At 54.0% G+C, this 16,172-nt stretch overlaps 1 protein-coding gene across 1 annotated transcript in view; it reads right to left on the bottom strand.

Moving 5' to 3' along the window:
• Nucleotides 1-2,339, bottom strand: part of Pacsin1 (protein kinase C and casein kinase substrate in neurons 1) — a 41,002-nt gene extending 38,663 nt beyond the window's left edge. Inside the window, exon 1 of the mRNA XM_005084879.4 lies at nt 2,163-2,339. The gene's annotated coding sequence lies outside the window, so the exon portion shown is untranslated. The remainder of the gene's footprint in view (nt 1-2,162) is intronic.
• Between the last annotated feature and the right edge of the window lie 13,833 nt (nt 2,340-16,172).

The following is a 16,172-nucleotide window of genomic DNA, read 5'->3' as shown; positions in this document are numbered from 1 at the left end:
CTCTCCTTCCACTATGTGAGTACCAGAACCAAGTCATCGGGCTTGGGGGCAGGCGCCTCTTCCCACACTGGTCACCTCGCCAGCCTGGAAGGCTGTTCTCGTGGGAGCTCCAGGCCCTTGGCTGGACCCTGTTCCTACCCAGCTCGCCCGCCCGTTCTCTCAGCTCCTCCTCTTTCTTCCACTGGAGATGCCCAGTCAGTGAGCTCTTCCATGTCCTCCCTGGCCCACCAGGCCCACAGAAGTTTCAGCTCTCCTGTGAGGTCTCCCACGACCACTCATTCCTGCCGGGGAGGCATTTATCTCCCCAGCAGGGAGAACCCTACCTGAGGCCATGGGGGAGCCACTATGTCAGGCTCCCACAAGTTAAGTGAAGTCCCTCTCCAGGCCTCGGGGACACAGGACTAGGACGCAGACACACCCCCTGCATCCACAGACTCACTCCATAACCCAGGGAAAGATGAGACAGTGTGATATACCAGAGGGTCTGAGGAGAGGGGCACAGGCTGGGGAGGGGGACACAGCCAAGGAAGCTTCCGAAGGCTTGCGGGGGCGGGGCAGTGTGTCTTGGCTGAGGAACTGAGTCTCAGAGCAGGGGAAGGCAGGGTCGGGATGAGGTGGGGTCAGCTGAGGTACAGACCTGTCAAAGGAACAAGTCTGGCAGAGAAGGGCTCTGCTATGCCCCCTCCACACACACACAGAGCTCCCTGGGAAGAGCCGGGAGACCCAGGACTGCCCTAGAGCATAACCCGGATGGACTTGTTACAGCTGGGACGGAGGGTCTGAGCAGAGCACACAGGAGACATTACCAACCCGGTGGCTTGAAGAAAGGGAAGCCCTCAACAATGGGACAGACTCCCCGAGGACATCAGGGAGCCAACAAGACACTCAGGAGCCAGCAGGGCAGGACCGAAGCCCCTGGATAGCCACAGCTGCCCCTGGGCCCCAGGCCTGGAGGGGCTTCATGGAGGGGTGGGGTGGGGAGCCCTAGAGAGACCAGAGGGGGCTCCCTTCCATCTTTCAGCCTGCTAACGATTGCTCAGAATTTACATAGTCATTCATTCACTCATTCATTCTGCAAACATTTCTTCAGTGGCTGAGCCCTTCTGAGACACTGGAGCAATGACAGAGACAAATCGGATTCTTAGCCTGAAGACACTTTGGTCTAGAGGGCGAGGGACCAGACAAAAATAGCCTCAAGGCTGACAGGGTCCAAGAACACGCTGTGGGAGGTGGCCTCTCACCTGGGCCTCGGGAAGCTGCTTGCAGAGGGTGGTCCTGAGTAGCCAGGCAAACATCTGATAAGAAAACCAGGCTGGAGGCAGAGCTTCCCAAACCACTGGTAATCTGCACCCCGGCTGTGCCAGGGCCCCTGACAATGGTAGCTATTTCTGGTTGTGCCTCGAAAAAGAAGGTGGCCGCATGTGTGACTTCCCCCAGGCTGCAGAGCTGGGCTTGGGGGAGGTGGGGAAAAGCTGGCGTTTGAAGCTGGGTCTGGCCAGGCTCTGGGGTTTTGCTGCCGTGTCCCAGACACATTAATGACCCTTTAACCTTTCCACAGCCTCCTGAAGGGTGACCACAACCAGGGGAGCGCCCCAGCCGTGTCCAAATGGTCCGAGGTTGATAGAGGGAGGGCAGTGTGGCGCAGGGAGGTTCTGCTGCGTCTGCGGGGGTGGGGGGCTTAGCAGCGCCACCCCCTCTCTCCTTCCACCTCCCACTCCAGCTGGTGGGGGGAGGGGTCGGAAGCAAAGAAGGAAGCACCTGTAATCTAAACCAGACATCGCCGCCTGTGCTTCTTCCCCAGCCCACTCTGAACCAGAAATAACATACGCACCAAGCTGGCACCGGCCCACCCATCCCAGCTGGTCCCAGAAAAACCACACTCAACCCCCGGGGCCAGGCCCCAGCTTCCCAACGAACCGATCTCCTCCTCGCGGTAAAGGCTTCCCCTTCAGCATCCCCAAGGGGCCTAGTTCAGGGCCATCCTGGCGTTGCCGGGGTCAAATCCAAGAGCATCCCCGGGTGCGCGCCCACCTCCCTCCAGGTACCTGTCCTGGGCTGCGTCCAACGCCATCACACGCCGGGGACCTGCACCCCTCACTGGGACTCTGTACTCCCTCACTCCCACCCCACCCCGTACCCGCTCCACGCTTTAGACCCCCTACCTGGGCGCCGGAGGGCCGGACACCATCGGCGGGGGCGGGGGGCGAAGCGGGCGGCGGCGGCCCGTCCTCAAGCCCGGACGGCTTCCCTGGGGAGGAGGAGGAGGAAAAGGAGGAGGCTGGCGCGACCGCCGCGCGTCTCTCCGGGGCTGCGGGAAGGAGGAAGGTCAGAGACTCCGCGGAGCGCAGCGCCGCGCGGGGGCGGAGGCGACGCGGATTAGAGCGGCTTCTCCGCGAGCCAATGGCGGCGCGGTGGCTGCGCAGGTGGCAGCGCCGCGGTACCCGGAGGCCGCGCCCGCCCGGCCCGCTTGTTCCCCAGCTCGGTGTGTGGTTCCTGCACGCTCCTAATCCCTGCGTCTCACCTGTGGGTGCACGCAGGAGGGGGGTTTACCTAGGTCTAACCTTGGTGTGGTGACCCCCTCCTCTACCGATGCGCGGAGGCACACAGGGCAGGGGCCTGCAGTGTAGCCATGATGTGATGACCCCCTCTTCCACCCGTGTATAGGGGTGCGTGCAGGACAGGGGCCTGTGGGGGTGGGGGAGAGAGACAGACAGACAGACAGACACACAGAGAGAGACAGAGACAGAGAGACAGAGACAGAGAAAACACGTTCTCTTCCATCCTCTGCCATGGCCCACCCCACCTTCAGCTCTGCCAAGAAGACCGTGCGGATCCTCTGGCCACAGTTGCAGTTCAGCTGGCTGTCAGCAAAGCTGACTCAAGGCCTTCTCCGAGGCTTTCTGGGACTTGGGATCTAAAAGGTGACCCCCCAGAAGCTTCCAGGAAGCAGTCTTCTGCCCCGGGAGTGGGGCCTAAGGCCGATATTCAATGTGTCTGCTGGGCCTGCCATAAACCAGGCACTGAGCAGGAGACACCTCGGCATCAATAGAACAAAACTGACTACCTCCAGGGTGGTGGTGGCGCTCACCTTTGAACCCAGCACTCGGGAGGCAGAGGCAGGGGAATCTCTGTGAGTCCGAGGCCAGTCTGGTCTACAGAGAGAGTTCTGGCTACACAGAGAAGCCCTGTCTCAAAAAACAAAACAAAACACCAAACACACAGAAAACATGACTACCTCTGCCCCTCCCTGGCTCACGCCCAGGAGAGACCTGGGTGTTGAACAAAGGCAGAATGCATTTTGAAGTGGTAAGCCCAAAATTGAAAACAGGTCTGGAGAGAGGAGAAACAAAACAGGACTGTGGCCAGGACCAGAGTGGGTGAGGCTGAGTTTGAACACTAGACTTCCAAAGAGGCAATGTTGACCCCCATTTGCCGCAGACTTCACTTCTCTTTATTGTACCCCTGAGCTGATGTGCATGCGTCTATACTTCCTGAATCCCCTGGAGGTGAACCCTCACTGTGAGCTCTGAGGTTCACCGTTCCGGGCTCAGAAGAATGCCTGAGTACGGTGTTTGCTCATTTAGTAAGTATTCCTGGAGCAGTGGGACAGCGGTGGCACACCTCTTTAATCCCAGCACTCGGGAGGCAGAGGCAGGAGGATCTCTGTGAGTTCGAGACCAGCCTGGTCTACAGAGCGAGATTCAGATCAGGTTCCAAAGCTACAGAGAAACCGTGTCTGGCGGCGGGGGCTGGGGGGGATCCCCTGAGCACTGGTTCCAAGCTTGATCGTAAGAGCCTAGAGACAACGCCAACTGAGCAAGGCACAGGGCAGAACCTACACTAGGTTGGAGCAGGCAGTCAAGTGTGTAGACGGATTACTCAGGCAACAGAGCGATAGAATGACTGTCCATTACAAAGGGGCTTGTTAGGTTGATTTACACAGCACAAGTCGTCTTCGTGCGGGCGAGGCTGCTCCATGAGGCTGGGTGCCTTGTCTGACAGTTCCAGTTTGGCACTTGAGGTCTGGAGGATTTCTGAGGAGCCACAATAGTCCTTGTAGGCCCACAGTAGACATTGGAAGACACAGCAACAAGACTCACGCACTCACAAAGTGAAGTTAGGCAAGCTAACTGCACTGTTTTACCCCGAAACTTCATAAATCAGGCCCCCACCAGAATATGCCACCAACTCCCCATGGGAGAGTGTCTTGTCCCCTCAGTCAGTGGATGGTGTTCCAGGGAAGGCTGGAGGGCAGAGCTATCCTGCATGGTTTGCTGGAGGTGCTGAAGGACAGCTGAAATTCTGGTTAGCCAGATTGCACAGGAGTCCGGGCACTGTTGGCAAGGCCAGCCCCCGCACGGGGTTTTCGGTAGCCTGGGGTGAGGAGACCCACCCTCCATTCCAGCCTCAGACCCTCCCAATTCCCGTTCTCCACACGTCAACCTGGAGTTTCCCATCAGTCCCCGGGGAAAGGTGTGAGGCTGGCACGGGTGGAACCCAGTTCACTCGGCTCCCCTGCAAACCCTCTGAGTCAGCCTCGTGTGGCAAGCCATTTAAGTAGAGTGTCTGGGACCCAGGGAAGCCACTGACACACCCAGGGCTCTGTTCATCGTACTGACAGCGATGGTGGTTTCACTTTCCTGGTAGGCAAAGCACTTAGCCTAGTGGGTGGGGGGCGTGGTGCTTTATAACCACAACTGTATGTGTGCACTCCCAGTGCTCACAACTGTGTGTGTACTCCAGTGCTCACAACTGTGTGTGTACCCCCAGTGCTCACAACTGTGTGTGTACCCCAGTGCTCACAACTGTGTGTGTACTCCAGTGCTCACAACTGTATGTGTGTACCCCCAGTGCTCACAACTGTGTGTGTACTCCAGTGCTCACAACTGTGTGTGTACCCCCAGTGCTCACAACTGTATGTGTGTACCCCCAGTGCTCACAACTGTGTGTGTACCCCCAGTGCTCACAACTGTGTGTGTACCCCAGTGCTCACAACTGTGTGTGTACCCCAGTGCTCACAACTGTGTGTGTACCCCAGTGCTCACAACTGTGTGTGTACCCCAGTGCTCACAACTGTATGTGTGTACCCCCAGTGCTCACAACTGTGTGTGTACTCCAGTGCTCACAACTGTATGTGTACCCCAGTGCTCACAACTGTGTGTGTACTCCAGTGCTCACAACTGTATGTGTGCACTCCCAGTGCTCACAACTGTGTGTGTGTACCCCCAGTGCTCACAACTGTGTGTGTGTACCCCAGTGCTCACAACTGTGTGTGTACCCCAGTGCTCACAACTGTGTGTGTGTACTCCAGTGCTCACAACTGTATGTATATACTCCAGTGCTCACAACTGTATGTACCCCCAGTGCTCACAACTGTGTGTGTACCCCAGTGCTCACAACTGTGTGTGTACCCCAGTGCTCACAACTGTGTGTGTACTCCAGTGCTCACAACTGTATGTATATACTCCAGTGCTCACAACTGTATGTACCCCCAGTGCTCACTCCCAATGCTATGGAATCCCTCCCCCCAACACAGAACTGTCTTCATGTCAAGAGGCTGGTTACCCACAAAGGCTATATTGGGGGAAACTCCCCCCAAAAAAGCAGGACATAGTTTCCCTGTGTAGCCTTAGCTGTCTTAGAATTTACTCTGTAGACCAGGCTGGCTGGCCTCGAACTCATAGAGATCTGCCTGCCTCTGCTTCCCAAGTCCAAGCATTAAAGGCGTGCACCAGGGCCTGGCTTCCCGGCAAAGGCAAAGGCTCTTACAGAGCGGTGGAGGAGGGAAAAGATAGACCTGCCCCTCCCTTTCCATGAACTGGCCTAGCTCAGTCCTAAAGTGTTTTCAAGTGTTTTCATGGAGACAGATGGGAGCCCAGAGGGTGAGGCCTGAGAAGGCAGAGAGAAGCCACCAGTGAGCTCTCTCGATAATAATAATAATAGTAGTAATAATAATAATAATAGTATTAATAATAATAAAGCCAGAGGAGTCCGCAGTGCCAGATTTCCTGACAGGACATGTGCCGTCACTTAATGGCAGACTTTGAAAGCGTGATGAGGGTTGGGAGGGTGCTCACCGGGGGGGAAAGTTGTGATACAGTGGGGAAGGGAGGCTGGAGGCGGAGAGGGAGGCAGCTGCCGTCACAGGAGCTGTGGACCCGGTCAGGAGACCAGGTGGGCTCTGAGGAGTTGCACAGTACTCACCTAGCATGCGCAGAGCCCGGGGCTCCAGCTCCGGCAAGGTCTACCGGGTACAGCAGCGAAGGCCTGTGATCCCAGTGCCCCGGAAGCAGAGGCTGAGGGTCAGAAGGTCAGCTCATCACCCTCCCCTCCGGCACACAGAGAGCTTAAAGTCAGCTTGGGCCACTTGAAAAATCAAACAGGAAGCCAGGCAGTGTGGTGCAAACCTTTAATCCCAGCCCTTGGGAGGCAGAGGCAGGCGGATCTCTGTGAGTTCGAGGCCAGCCTGGTCTACAGAGCGAGCTCCAGGACAGCCGCCAAAGCCACAGAGAAACCTTGTCTCAAACCCCACCCCAAAAGAGAAACAAACAAACAACAAAATTGAACATCACCCTCAACTGTCCAAGGCCATCCTAGGAAGAAACATTCAACTGTCTCAGAGAGAGAGAGAGAGAGAGAGAGAGAGAGAGAGAGAGAGAGAGAGAGAGAAACAGAGAAGCAGAAACTCAAGCCTCTTCCTTCTTCCTCCCCCTCTCCCCATAAGCCTTTTTACTATAGCAAGAGAGGGGACTGAAATCTGTCTTCCGCCTTCCCCTCTCCTGGGCCTAACACACGGTATCAACTGCCAATCCATTATTCATTCATTGATTTATTTATTCCCACGCCCGCTCAGCCCTGCCCACAAGTCTTTTGTGTCTCACTGGCGTCGGAAACCCCTCAGGGACAGCCGCACCTGGCCCCTTGCTCTACCAGGCACAAAGTCTGAGGAAGGGCGTCTTGGCCTGAGGGAGGGAGGGCTGGAACCATGGGAGGGAAGGACGGACAGTCTTGTGGACAGAATGACCCGGTCACGTCTTACCGGGCTGAGGAAAGCGAGGAGGCAGGGACACTAGAGAGGTGGAAAATGTTCGGGGAAGCAAACCTCGATGTGCGGAAGTGAGGGTGTCTTTGTGAGGCAGGGGGAAGGTGGGGGAGGCACACGGAAGGGGAGGGGTGGGGACAGGGACACCTCAGGGAGGGGGTCAGGCTCCTCTCTGAAGGCAGCTCTGCAGTCAGAACCTCTGGAAGGAAGCTGATCTAATTTAGGAAGCTTGGACAGTCCATGTCAGTTCCTGGAACATTTTATTTTGGGTTATACAGGGATGGAGTGTGTTTTTTTTTCTGCCCCCAGCTTTTTGGCTGCTAAGGTGTGAATTCAACCCCAGCCACGCCTCCGCTCTGCACACAGCGCCCCTGCCTGTCTTCTCACTCACCCCTGTATTTTTTATTTTTTATTTTTTTGGATAGAGTTTCTGTGTCTTGAAAACAGCCCTGGCTGTCCTGAAACTCACTCTGTAGACCAAGCTGCCTGGAACTCACAGAGATTCGCCTGCCTCTGCCTCCTGAGTGCTGGGATTAAAGGTGTGCGCCACCGTGTTGTGACTTAAAATTACCTAGTCTTGTCTGTCTATTATACCTGTGCGAGGCATGAATCATCTGTGCGTTTGAGCCCAAGGGGCGCACTGCACGTGTGGAGGTCAGAGGACAGCTCCTTCCTCCAGCTGGGACGCCTCTCCGAAGCCCGATGCCTGGATTTATAGCCAGCCCCTCCCCCACCCCCACCCCAGCATGCTCATCCTGCACCCCGCCCCGCCCCCAGCCCGGCCACCCCGCGGAAGGCCAGGGATTGACCCCCGCTGCTTTTGGTAGATGGGGATTCCGAAGCCCAGAGAGAGAGAGAGAGAGACAGAGAGAGAGAGAGAGAGACAGAGAGAGAGAGAGACAGAGAGAGAGAGACAGAGAGAGAGAGACACAGAGAGAGAAAGACAGAGAGAGAGAGAGACAGAGAGAGAGAGAGACGACAGAGAGAGAGAGAGAGAGAGAGAGAGAGAGAGAGAGAGAGAGAGAGAGAGAGAGAGAGAGAGAGAGAGAGAGAGAGAGAGAGAGAGAGACTCATTCAAGGTCACATAGCGCATCAGTGACAGGACTAGGTCTAAAAACACTGATCTCTGCGCTCTGATCGAGCTCCGGCCTCCTTGCCTCCCTGCTTCCCGCGGAACCTGTTCCGAGCTGGGCGAGATGGAGCAGGGAATCTGCCGGGCGGGCTGGGTCGCGGCTGCCCAGTGCGGTTTTTATTTTCTGAGCTCTCCTTCAGCACCGTGACATGGCTGAGCTGTGGGACAGACTTCCTGGCCCTCTGCCCTCCCGTCACCCACCCCCAACCCCCGCCAGCTGGCCTCGGGCTTGCAGACTGTGCGAGCGTCACCCGCCTGGAATCCCAAGACCAGGGTCCTGCAATTGTGGGTTTCTCTGCCCGTGACTCATGTCTGGAAGCCACAACCTCCTTCGTGAAACCCCTTAACCTCTGTGAGGCGCCCGCCCGGATTGAGGGCCCAGAGGCGGTTTACCCAGGACGCACAGACACTATGTCAAAAGGAGGCCTTCACCGTACCAGGTACTTTCTGAATTTAAGGCATGTGAACCTCGGGGATGCTGTGACTACTAACCATCGGAGAGGTTAGGTAACTTGAACAATGTCCCACAGCTGGAAAGTTTGGAGCTGCGGTTTAATGCCAGGCCGTCTGGTGCCAAGGACCGCTTCCTGCTGTGCCTAGAAAGAGCAAATGCGACTGGGCGCTTACTCCATCCTCTGGGGCGTGACCTTCACTGTGGTACCCGAGGCTATGGCCTGGACACTCTCGCCACCTAGTGGTAATGAACCTCAAATGCAAGCGGAATTCTAAGTCGAGGCCGCGTCTCTCCCGGCTAGGAAGTTGGTGGGAGTTAATTCTCACTCCCTGCCTCTCCACTTTCCAGTTGATGGCGCTCTAGTCTCCCGGAGCTGTTCAGACAGACGCGAGCCGTTCAGACAGACGCAAGCCGAGCCGCCACGTGGGCGCTGGGAACGGAGCCTGCGTCCTCTGCAAGAGCAGTGTGTGCTCGTCACCGCTGAGCCAGTTCCCCAGCCGCTTCTGTTTTCTGAGACAAGGTTTCACACTGCAGCCCAGGTTCGTCTTGAACTCAGTGTAATCCTCCTGCCTCAGTCTCCTAAATTCTGAGATCGCAGGAACAGGTCCCATTGTGCCCATCTATTCTTTGGTTTTTTTTTGTTTGTTTGTTTTTTGTTTTGTTTTTCGCGACAGAGTTTCTCTGTATTGTTTTGGAGGCTGTCCTGGAACTCACTCTGTAGACCAGGCTGGCCTCGAACTCACAGAGATCCTCCTGCCTCTGCCTCCCAAGTGCTGGGATTAAAGGCGTGTACCACCAACGCCCGGCCCTTTGGTTTTTTTTTTATTATTATTATTTTTATTTTTAATGTGTGGGAGAGGGTCAGAGGACAACTTCCTAGAATTGTGGTCTCCTGGAATCGAACTCAGGTCCTCAGACTTGCATTTTGGGGCAGTAAATACCTTTAGACTGTCTTGCTCTTTTTTTTTTTTTTCCGAGTCAGGGTTTCTCTGTATTGCTTTGGAGTCTGTCCTGGAACTCGCTCTGTAGACCAGGTTGGCCTCAAACTCACAGAGATCCGCCTGCCTCTGCTTCCCGAATGCTGGGATTAATGGTGTGCACCACCAACGCCCGCCTTATACTATACTATTTCTTAGTCTTACCATATGGACCTGTTCCCCTCTTAACACGCCCAAAAGGGAAGGCCCTGACATGTCTTTTCCCATGACACTGTACTGTTCTGATGTCTCAGTAATTCTTAACTGAACTCAACTCTTGCCTTTAATGAGGCCATTGGACCAGGTGTGTCTAGTAAATCTCTAACATTCCTGTTCTTGGTGTTGTTAAGAGGGCACCGTGGAATTCCTGGTTCCCAGGTGGTGCGGATCTTTTTCCCCAACAGATTATTTTGTTTAGAGAGGTTACCAATGTACACATTTTCATCCTTTACCAAAGCCTACACAAAATTTCCCAAAGGTAAAGGCAATAATAGTGAGAATCGTTAAAAACAAAAGTTAAAAGGTGCTGGAGAAGCCTGGTCTGCAATGTTGAAATCCTGGAAGTTTGCCAAGCAGCAATGGTCACCCTGTGGTCTACTCCACGATACAACTTTGAAACCCATATTTTTTTGATAAGGAAATGGACTGTGTTGATGTGGAACCCAAGCCCAGTGCTCCAAAGCCTGCATCTTGTGTCCACAGAAGTCACATTTGATCAGAACGTCTTGCTCTTGGCTAAAGGGTTGGGTGACTTGCGCACAGGCATAGAGACACCCATGGCTCTCAAGGCAGGTTCTTCTGAGTTGTAGAGCACAGCCTCTCTCTGATCCCAGCTGTCACCTGCTTCTTTCTCCAAATCCAACCCCACTGGAAGAGGATGGGGTCTGTGCAGAGACACTGCCCAGGGCCCTCAGGGAGCTTTCCAGACTGTACTCTCTGCTTCCCTGCTGTTTTGGTCTTTTGTTTTTTTTGGGGGGTGTGTACCTATGTGTGTATGTGTACGTGTGTGTATGTACATATGTGTACGTGTACTTGTGTGTGGAGGCCAGAGGTTTGCATCGGGGGTCTTTCTCAATCACTTCCCACTTTATTTTCTGTGACAGAGACTCTCACCTGGAACTCACTAATTGGGCTAGGTTGGCTGGCCAGTGACACCTAGGGCTCTTTCCGTCTGTCCCCTCAGCATAGGAATTACATGTATGTTGCCACCACATCTGGAAGTCTTACGTGGGTGCGGGAAATCCAAACTCAGGTACTCAGGCTTCACACAGTTAGCTTCTTACTGACTGAGCAGTCTCTGTCTCCCGGGCTCTGGTCTTTGGGGGGATGTTGTTTTATTTTATGTGTGTGGGTGTCTTGCCTGCATGTATGTCTATGTGCCGTGAACAGCATAGGATGTGATCATGTCTCAGAAAACAAACAGAATGGGGCTGGAGAGATGGCTCAGTGGTTAAGAGCGCTGGCTGCTCTCCCACAGGACCTGAGTTCAATTCTTAGCACACACATGACAGCTCACAACTGTCTATAATTCCAGTTCCAGGGGAATCTGACACCTTCACACCAATGCACATAAAATAAAAAAAAAAACAGCTAGTGTGGGGGCTCACCCTTTTGACCCCAGCACTCGGGAGGCAGAGCCCTTGGATCTCTGAGTCTGAGGCCAGCCTGGTCCACAGAGCTGGTTCAGGGTTGTAGAATATTAGTTGAAGATGCGTCACATTGTTGCTGCTGTAGAACATTTGTTAAGATGTAAAGATGTGTTGTTTTCTTTAACGCTGCATTTGTCTCACTCCGTGAAGCTGTGGTTCTTTGCCTGCCTAAAACACCTGCCGGTCTAATAAAGAGCTGAATGGCCAGCCTGGAGGCAGGAGAGAGGAGAGGCGGGGCTGCCACGCAGAGAGGATAAAGAGAAGCAAGAAATGTGGGAAGAGACGGCAGAGGACAGCAGGGTCACCCGGCTGCACAGTAGCCCCAGAGTAAGAAGTAAAAAAAGGCATACAGCATAGAGAAAGAGAAAAGCCCAGAGGCAAAAGAGAGATGGAATAATTTAAGTTAAAAAAAACTGGATAGGCCAGGCAGCACTCGGGAGGCAGAGGCAGGTGGATCTCTGTGAGTTCGAGACCAGCCTGGTCTACAGATCGAGTTCCAGGACAGCCTCCAAAGTCACAGAGAAACCCTGTCTCGAAGAAAAACAAAACAAAACAAACAAACAAAGAAAAAGAAAAGCTGGCTAGAAACAAGCCAAGATAAGAGAGAGTAAAACTTCATGTGATTTATCTGGCAGCTGGGTGATGGCCCCCCCAAAAGAGTCAACGAGTAAAAAACAACCAACTACAGTTCAGTTTAGCCAAGGCTACACAGTGAGACTCTGTCTTCAAAACAAAACAAAACAGAGTGAATGATGGATGCTTCTTTACAAGGGAGGTCACTGGATATCCCGTGATAGCATCAATACGGTTTCAAAATGACCTTAGGAAAACAATCAGAGTTCTTGCCAGCAGCAGCTTGGCCATCAGAGGATTGGGTGAGGATAGGGCACTAGGCCCCCACATGCAGGGGTGGGTGAGGATGGGCACTAGGCCCCACATGCAGGGGTGGGTGAGGATGGGCACTAGGCCCCACGTGCAGGGGTGGGTGAGGATGGGCACTAGGCCCCACAGGCAGGGGTGGGTGAGGATGGGCACTAGGCCCCACAGGCAGGGGTGGGTGAGGATGGGCACTAGGCCCCACAGGCAGGGGTGGGTGAGGATGGGCACTAGGCCCCACGTGCAGGGGTGGGTGAGGATGGGCACTAGGCCCCACAGGCAGGGGTGGAGACAGTTCAGCTCTCCCTGCAGGTACCGCTGCTTCTGAAGGCCAGGCTCACGTTCTGGTCAGGGTGGAAAGGAGTGGGGGCCAAGCTGGAAAGGAGTGGCTGGTGTCTGCTGCCAAGGGTGAGTTCCTCCACCACCCAGCGTTGATTTTCCAGTCGTTTTAAGACAAGTTCTTGTGTCTATGGCCATACCACCGTCCTCTCATCTGACCTCAGCTGGGCCAGTTTGAACCTGGTTAGCACTTGGATGGATGAAAGAGTCTCATGCAGTCCTGGATGACCACAAGATCACTGTGTACCAGAAGCTGGCCTCGAGCTCCTTCACCCTCCCGATTCCACCTCCCAAGTGCGATGACTACGGGCAGGTGCCACCACACCGGCTAAGTCCACCATTTCACAAAGCTATCTGGTGTGTGTGTGTGTGTGTGTGTGTGTGTGTGTGTGTGTGTACGCGATCACGAGCATGAGCTATGCATGTGTGTTTATGTGTGCCTATGCGTTCATGTGTTTGCGCACATGTATACACATACATACATACGCTTGTGTTCTCAAATGTGTGCATGTGTGCATGTGTATGAAGGTGTGTATGTGTCCATGTGTGTGTCTCTTTTTTTTTTCTTGGTTTTTCAAGACAGGGTTTCTCTGTGGCTTTGGAAGCTGTCCTGGAACTCGCTCTGTAGACCAGGCTGGCCTCAAACTCACAGAGATCCGCCTGCCTCTGCCTCCAGAGTGCTGGGATTAAAGGCGTGCGCCACCTCACCAGGCTGTATGTGTGTCTTTTATTTGCTTTCAGACAGTCTTATGATGTAGCCCAGCCTGGCGTGGAACTCGAAACCCTCCTGCCTCAGACTCCCACATTCTAAGATGGAGGGTGTGCTGCCATGCTACACGCTGAGAATCAGGTCAAGCAAGCTTAGCAACATGAAGAATTGGGAACGGACATGAAGGCAGGTGAAAGGCGGCTCTCAGACCCACAGCTCCCAAAGGCTTCACTCATCCCGAGTCTCTTCACGCCGCTGTCCCTGCAGTGCTGCCATTGGGAGCAGAGACCTCGGGTTCTTCAGGTGAGAGCCTCCTTACTGAGGGAAGGGATGCGTGTGAGACTTGACCAGAGGCAGAAAGTTAAATCTTCACCAGGCACAGCCATGCCTGCCTGCCATCCTAGCACTTGAGAAGCTGAGGCAGAACCCCCTGGGCTACACTGTGAGTCTCAGGCTAGCTTGAACTACAGAGTGAGACTCCATCTCAAAAGTAAATCAATAAATAAAAACAGCTGGACATCTTTGCACATTTAATCCCAGCACTTTGGAGGCAGAGGAAGGAACAGCCTGATCTACATAGTGAGTTCCAGACCAGCCAGGACTGCACAGTGAAACCCCATCTCAAAAAATAAAATACAAACGAAAACGAGAGTGAAATCTTCACCTGGGCTCAATAGGACTAGGCACAGAGGACAGCTGGAGGGGCCAGGAGCCCTGTCCCCAGTTTACAGAGAGCCACTTCTGTGACTGGAGAAGTAGAGCGGCCATATGGTGACGCCTGGCGGGCACTGCGGCTGCTCTGACAGGACAGCAGCACACATTGCCCTTTTCACAATCCTTGACAAGCTCCAGGGGGGCCTCGTCCTCGTCCCCATGCCGCGGCCTAGGCTCAGCACCACACCCTGAGTGCGGCCAGGTGGGGGCCAGAAGAACCTCAGTGGGGCTGTTCACATTGTCGCTTTTTTTATCATTTTTTTAAAGATTTGTTGATTACATATACAGTGTTCTGTCTATATGCCAGAAGAGGACACCGGATTGAATTGTAGATGGTTGTGAGCCACCATGTGGGTGCTGGGAATTGAACTCAGGACCCCCTGGAAGAGCAGTCAGTGCTCTTAACCTCTGAGCCATCTCTCCAGCCCCCTGTTTTTTTTTATTATTATTGATGTCATAGGTAGCCAAATAGACCGAATTTTTGTTTTGTTTTGTTTTTCTGATTCTCTGTGTAGCCCTGGCTGTCCTGGAACTGGCTCTGTAGACCAGGCTGACCTTGAACTCAGAGATCCTCCCGCCTTTGCCTCCAGGGTGTGTACCACCACGCCCAGCTAGACTGAACTTCTTCTTCTTTTTTTTTTTTTTTTTTTTGTTTTTTGTTTTTTGTTTTTTGTTTTTTCGAGACAGGGTTTCTCTGTGTCTTTGGAGCCTGTCCTGGAACTCGCTCTGTAGACCAGACTTGGTCTCAAACTCACAGAGATCCGCCTGCCTCTGCCTCCCAAGTGCTGGGATTAAAGGCGTGCGCCACCACCGCCTGGCTTAGACTGAACTTCTGATCCTCTCGTCTCTACCTCCCAGTGCTAGGGCTGCAGGTGTGTGTGACCATGTTGTTTACTGTGGTTCTGGGGGCTTCACACTCCAGTGAGCACCTTAGCATCCTGAGCCCACCCCCAGCTCTGGGGTAACTGGAAGTGGACCTGACAGTCCATCTGCCTTCCATTCGTCTGTCCTCAGCCTTTGTCCTGGGCGAAGCAAGGAGTTGTAACGTTAGAGAGATGGATGGTTTCAGGTCAAAGACAGAGATGGCCAGCCCAGCACTCCGGAGCCCCGCCCACCCAGCGGTGTTGTTTGTGGGGCTGAGCTGACTGGCACTTTCCTGCTGGTCCATCTGGCCCTCCCTGGCAGAGCTCCGGGCTTGACTACCCCCCCCCCCAGGGCCATATGTCCTGCCCGACCTGGGAGGCTTGAAGGTGATGATGCAGGAGGCAGATGAGAGCTAATCCCTTCCCACTGTCCTGGCTGCCAGACCTGACGCTCCTAGATTCCACCAGCAACTGCCTGCCTGGGTAGGACTGGGAGACTGGGACATCTCCTCCACAGGTCTCCTCGGTGATGTCACTGCTATAGCCTTCGTTACCCAAGGGCCAGGTGACCTAAGCAACGGAGATGGCACCTGCATGGGGTATGGGTTTGACAAGCCTAAACTGGAATCTTTTTTTTTTTTTAATTATGTGTGTTGTCATTTGGTGGTAGCACACTCTTTTGAACCCAGCAGGCAGTGGCAGGCAGATCTCTATCGAGTTCAAAGCCAGCCTGGTGTACAAAGCAAGTACCAGGACAGCCAAGGCTACACAATGAGTCTTCTGTCTCAAAAAGCAAACAAATAAACTGGACCCCAAGCACTCGGGAGGCAGACACATCTTTAAGAGTTCGAAGCCAGCCTGGTCTACAAAGTTGAGTGCCAGGGCTGTTACATAGAGAAATCCTGTCTCAAAAACAAGAGAGAGAGAGAGAGAGAGACAGAGAGAGAGAGACAGAGAGAGAGAGACAGAGATCTGTCTCCATAGGTCAAGGCACAAGGTGGATCCAGTTCACTGATGTCACAACTAGCAAGGAAGCTCTGAAGACACATCACGTCAGAGAGACTGGGGGAGCCATCTGCAAAGATTCCCACTGGACCACGCACGCCGAAGAACTACAACAGATTCAAATTAGCCAAACTCAGTGTTTTATAACGCCATTAAAAGATAATTGATAGCAGGTGTGGTGGTGCCTGCTTGAAATCCCAGCACATAGGAGGCGGGAGGCTGAAGAACAAGGTCGTCCTCAGAGTTCAAGGCCAGCCCCGGTTCCTTTACTGCATCTGAGAAGTGCCTATATGTGGGACAGAGAGAGACAGAGAGACAGAGAGAGAAACAGAGAGAGAGAGAGAAAGAGAGGAGGGAGAGAGAGAGAGAGAGAGAGAGAGAGAGAGACACGCCACCCCGTGAAGGCACTTGC

This window comes from Mesocricetus auratus, unplaced genomic scaffold (genome assembly GCF_017639785.1).
Source record: "Mesocricetus auratus isolate SY011 unplaced genomic scaffold, BCM_Maur_2.0 Super-Scaffold_100027, whole genome shotgun sequence".
Taxonomy (NCBI): domain Eukaryota; kingdom Metazoa; phylum Chordata; class Mammalia; order Rodentia; family Cricetidae; genus Mesocricetus; species Mesocricetus auratus.
Note: the sequence above shows the minus strand (reverse complement) of the source record. Positions and strands in the feature narration are given on the sequence as shown.